Here is a 5,904-nt window from a genome sequence, read left to right as displayed (position 1 = left end):
CCAAATTTTATTCCCTACTAAGTAATTACTACGAAATTATTTAGGTAATTACTTAATAAACCTCTCATAAAACCATTCTATTAAAAAAATGTTTTAACCCCACAGAAATAAAAACCAAATTTCTGTTTTAAAGGCATTTGTATTTACAGGCATTGCTTATTATATTTATCATGGTTATAAAAACCCTGGTACTCTGGAACTCAGTTATGTATAGATGCCTGTGACAGCTTATTTTCCAGAGATAATATAGCTCTTACTTTATTAATCACTCTTTCAATGCATTTTACAGTTGTTTTGATAGTTTCCTACTGACTTCCTGCATTTGGGAAATACAGGCTATCTTCAAGTAGGCACATTTCCACAAATTATCCATAGAAAGAACTAATACTCAAATTAAAAAACATCCTCATATATGTTCTTTTACTTTACTAAGCTATAAAATGTGGGTTAAGAAACTTCCAAGCCAGAATCACTAGATATTTGAGAGAAGGGAAATAAAAGATCTTTCTTATATATGATCAACTTGGCTGTTCCCTTTTCAAAATTAATACAAACTCATCATCAGTAAAGAAATAAAATAAATGTGAATGAAAGACACATGGCACTAAGACCAACCTCTCAATACAAATCACAGCAACTAAACATGCAAGGTAAAGAATTTTGGTGAACTGTTTATTTTTAAATGGCAACCTAATTCTAGGATAGGGATCTTCCCCAAAATATACTCTAAAATATCCAAATCTTCTCAGAATGTACAAGAAAATAATGCTACTCTAGAACATTTAAACCCACCAAAATCTACAGAAAAATCACAAAAGCAATCTTAAGTAACACAGAAGAAGGAAAAAACAAAAAAAAAAACCACCAAGGTTAAGGAAAAGCTCCCTCCAAAACTGCAACAGATTTGGCATTTAATTTTTCTTTTCACTGAAAAGTCAGAAAAGAATAATCTAAATCACTCTTCCAAACAGGCCTTCCCTTCACCAGCCTGGTTGAGAAAATTACTTAGTTGTCAATAAAGACTTCCATCCAATACTCTGGGGTTCCGCCAAGTTCACTCTTCTGAAACCTCAGTGAAAGGTTTGATCCTGGTCAGGCGCCTGCAAAGGTCTGCCAAGAGTGTCAGGGCACAAGCCAGGGCAAACCATGCCCTGGTCAACAACTCAAATCAGTGGGCCCTGCTGATGATTCCTATTCAAAGGATAGTGGCACTGTTCACCTGGAAAATTAAAATATACATTTAATAGCTCTAGAATATCATCTGGCAGGTTTCTGTTGTTTTTAAAATTGTATTAGTAATTTCTTGGGGGTAAAAATCATTACTAAACTAACTTAGATTTTAAAATGAGAAGCTATGGTATGGGCTTACATCCTCCTCAAACAAAAGCTAGCCCAAGAAGCTTTTAAAATGTTAGACATATGTGTAGGTGTACCTGCTACGACATGGTGGGAATAAATTTAAAATTTCTTCAACTCAGCTCGACAAATGCATTTTTATTATTAGAAACTAAACAAATCCAAGAAAATTTAAGCAACATTACCATACTTGGTGCCTCCAAGTCTAGGTACATTGAAGAACTTCTTATGTGAACTGTCATTTAATGTTTCAATAAGGTACTCAAAGGCATATCCTGAAAAAAAAAATTATACTTTCATTAAACACTGCTACAAATTACCTTATTCAAAGCGAAAATACCTAGAAACCAGCTTTGTCCAAAAGAATTTTCTGTAATGGCTCAAATTTTCTATATTTGTGCTATATTACCTGTATTTTCTATAGGTAGCCGTTGCCACTGAGCACTTGAAATGTGGTTACAGCGACTGAGGAACAGAGTTTTTAATTTTATTTATTTAAATTTAAATAGTCACATCTGGCTAGTGTCCACTGTATTGGACAGTAAAACTCTAAGCCATGACCCTTGTCAAATAAAAACTGAAAAAAAAAATTATACTTTCATTAAACACTGCTACAAATTACCTTATTCAAAGTGAAAATACCTAGAAACCAGCTTTGTCCAAAAGAATTTTCTGTAATGGCGCAAATTTTCTATATTTGTGCTATATTACCTATATTTTCCATAGGTAGCCGTGGCCACTGAGCACTTGAAATGTGGTTACAGCGACTGAGGAACAGAGTTCTTAATTTTATTTAATTAATTTAAATTTAAATAGTCACATGTGGCTGGTGTCCACTGTACTGGACAGTAAAACTCTAAGCCATGACCCTTGTCAAATAAAAACTGGTAAAATAATTAACTCCTGAAAATGTCATAATAAAGAATACCTAGAAAGGGACAAGAATACCTAGAAAGTAAAATAATTAACTCCTGAAAATGTGATAATAAAGAATACCTAGAAAGGGACAATAAGAATGATTTAAAGGATGAATAGGCATGTTTTGAGAAGACATGTCCTGAAAATTGCAAAAATACAGACAGGACAACGCCACAATTATGTTAGAAGAACTGATTTTTTAAAAAATAACCAAAAGATGGACTTTTACACAGCTTTCACAGGCTTTAAGACTAAAGGTAAAGGTGAACAACAAAATATCTGGGTAAATTAGCAGATTCTCCCTAAAAGACACGTCTTTCTGGTTTTGTACGAATTGAAGCTTAACTACCAAGTCAGAGACCCAGGGGACTTATTTGAATGTGCCCCAGCTCCTAAGGTTCTTGGGGGAAGTGGCGGGGAGGCAGCCTTGAGGTTAAAGAACCTTCAGATCTTTTGTGCAGATTCACTGCAGTAGGTGGGCAGGACCTCCAACATTGCTAGGACCTTGGTCCGAAATGAGAAGCGATAAGCACTGTTCACTTTTTGAGTATAATGTTTTTCCTTTTTCACTGAGGGTTAAGCCAGGGAGGTGGATGGGGGGAGGAGACCCAGCGCTGCAATAAATGGTCGGAAAACTGGCTGACCAGTGTTCGGCCTTGACCACCCCCCACTCTGCTTCTAGAGGCAAAGAGAGAGGGAGGGGCTCGAGGCTGGACAGCGGAATAAACAACTAGCTGCATGAGACGCCACCAAGGAGACACTAGCCCCCACCCTCATCTCTTACAAATGGGGGGCGGGGAGAAGATGGTGGGCCTTTCCTCGACCCTAGTGCTACTGAGGAGTACCGGGAAGCCGCTGGCAGGCAGCAGTGGCCAACGGGCAGAGGCCGGCACGGGTCAAGGCCAGCGGCGGAACGGACGGCCCTGGTGGGGTCACGCTGAGGGGCGAGGGCGGCGAGGCCGGGCCCTCGAGGCCTGGGCGCAGCGTGAGGCCCAGCAGGCAGGCCCCAAGGGAGCACAACCTGAGCCCGGAGGGCCCGGGCGCCGGCCAAGCAACTCCAAGGGAGAGAAGCAAAGAACTCGGAGCCGGAGCAGCGCGCGTCTCCAGCTGCCAGATCCAGTCGGTGAAGTGAAACTAACCTGCACTTGGGGCGTCCATCGCCGGAGACCATATTATCCCTGCGGGGAGGGGGCCCGCGGGGGAAGGAGGGGGAGGTCGGGCGGGGAAAAGGGGGAGGAAAGCAGCCGGACCGGCAAGGGAAGCAGGAAAGGAGCAGTCTCGCGCAAACACCGCGAGAGCCGCAGAAACGGCCCCAGGTCTCAGCTCGCGGGATTTGTCGCCCAACTCTCGCGAGATCCTCGGGCTTGGTAACAAAGAAAGAGAAGGGGCGGAGCCAGCCAGAAGGCGATTCCTTGCGTAATCGCTTCTGTTCTCGCGAGCTGGGGCGAAACGCCGGGGAGGCTGTGGCGTTGGCGTCACTAGTTTGACCCTCTTAGAGATCCGTTAGTTGTGGCTTAAAGAGTCCAATTGAAGTTGTGAGATCCAGCGGTGTTGGGGCTCCTTCGGGGTATCCGGTGATGTGGGGGGGAGGGGCAGAGGGGCAGAATTGGAACTCCTATGAAAAACAGCTTGAGAACCTCTTTCCTCTGAAGATAAAGCCTTAGGTTAAACCTGTCATATGTGTAGCCTACACGCGTGTTCTCTGGAGAGGATGGGAGAACTGATCTGGCACGTAGGAAGCGCTCAACTAATTGCTGAATGAATTTTCCTTACATTCCTGTAGCTTCAGTCTCTCCCTTTCTACTGGCTCCTTCCCAGTGGCAGTTAATCATGCTTAAGCCTCCATCCCTCCTCCACCTCCGCTCCTCAAGTCCCTACGTTCTTCTCTACCGTCTTATCTCCCGTTGGCAGCCAACTTCGCAGAAAGAGCTGCTTGTGTTTGTCCTTCCCCTCCCACTCCTTATCTCTCTCCAATCTGCCTTCCACCCCCTAGACACGCCTCTGGTCAAGGTCAGCCATAACTCCACTTGTTAATCTCACGTTTCTCAACCCTTACTCTACTTGATCTCTCTCCTTGTTGAGAAATATTCTTCTATCAGCTTTCGTGATCTCAGACGCTACTTCTTGTTTTTTCTTCCTATCCTTAAGGGTGCTCCGTCTTAGTTTCCTCTGCAGGCCCCTCCTCTGCCCAGCCATTAAATGTCCTGGGTATTACATTACCTCAGGGCTCTGGCCTTACACCACCTCTCACCATTTGTCCTGGCACGTCCCACCTTCTCCTTTGGTTTCAGTTATTAGTTATATGCTGTTGCTTCCCTGTCTACCTGCAACCCAAACACATCTCCTAAGCTCAGAGGTGTATATTCTAGTACCTATTGGATGCCTCCACATCCCACAGGCACCCCAGACTCAAAATCTGCAAAACAGGACCCTGTAATTTCCCCCTTAAAATCCACTACTCCTTTTATATTGCCTGTAACAGTAAATGGCACATCATCCACTCAGTTACCCATGCCAGAAACCGACACATCATCCTTGATCCTGTACACTCTCCGTTTAAACACTGACTCAACAAGCCTTGTCGAAGCAAACCCCAATATGTTTCCTCTACTTATGCACCTTTATAACCACCCAGGTCTAGATTTGAACATTTCCTGTCTAGATGATTGTGACAATCTTCTCCTCAAAAAGACCCTAGGACATGAGAACTACCATAACTGTCATTTTCATGATGATGAAACTGAAACTCAGGCTAAGTAACTTACAGTTACCAAGTGACTGAGTTAGGATTTGATCTGGTATCTCATACCTATTGTTTATACCTTTTTCAGGAAACCTCCTTTCTGGCAGAATCATTGCTCTGTCACTCTGTAGTATTTCACTTGCTGTTCTCTCTATATGGAACACTCTCCTGTGCCCTATCCTGCTAACCCCCTACTCATTCTTCAGGCCTTAGACCAGGTGTTTCCTACAGGAAATGCTCACTGACAACCCCCCAACCCCCAGTTTGGGTTGGAATGTGAAGAAATGCTTCCCTATCTTCCTCTATTTCAATTAGAGCACTTTATTCTACTTGATTGTAATTGCCCATTTACTGTACTCTCCATATCTTGGTTAGATACTTTTAGCTGCGTGCAAGAGAATACCCGACTAACAGTGGGTTAAACAATGCAGACCTATAATTATCCACAGTCGGCAGTTCTAGGATTAGTTCAACAGATCAGTGACACCATCAAATACCCAGGCTCGTTCCATATTTTGGCCCCGCACTTCTCAGCATTTTAATTTTTGTTTCTCAGACTTGTTGCCTCCTGGTTGCAAGATGACTGCATCATACAGAAGCATTATGTTGTTCTAGAACTTCCAAAAGAGGGAGGGAAAGTGGTGCAGAGCCCCTCTCTTTTTTTAATCAGAGAAGAAAATATTTTCCTGAAGATCCTCCACAGACCTCTCATTGACCAGAAATTAGACTAGTAGTTCTCCACTCTATCAAACTCAACACCCTCTTTTCAAGACACATATTTTGTAATGTCTCCTTTACTCATCCTGGCATGAAACTCATAGGTAATATAACCTACATATATTACAAATATGTGTAATGTAATGTGTAATGTTACACATATTACAAAT

General features: G+C 42.6%; 1 long non-coding RNA gene across 1 annotated transcript; it reads right to left on the bottom strand.

Moving 5' to 3' along the window:
* Positions 1 to 863: 863 nt before the first annotated feature.
* On the bottom strand, positions 864 to 3,534 carry LOC114485568 (uncharacterized). The gene is made up of 3 exons (XR_003678977.2): positions 3,414 to 3,534; positions 1,542 to 1,631; positions 864 to 1,219 (listed from the first exon to the last, which is right to left on the bottom strand). It is a non-coding gene; the product is annotated as an uncharacterized lncRNA (long non-coding RNA).
* Positions 3,535 to 5,904: the final 2,370 nt, after the last annotated feature.

This window comes from Physeter macrocephalus, unplaced genomic scaffold, assembly GCF_002837175.3.
Source record: "Physeter macrocephalus isolate SW-GA unplaced genomic scaffold, ASM283717v5 random_1055, whole genome shotgun sequence".
Lineage (NCBI taxonomy): Eukaryota > Metazoa > Chordata > Mammalia > Artiodactyla > Physeteridae > Physeter > Physeter macrocephalus.
The sequence above is the reverse complement of the archived record's forward strand: the minus strand, read 5'-3'. Positions and strand labels throughout refer to the sequence as shown.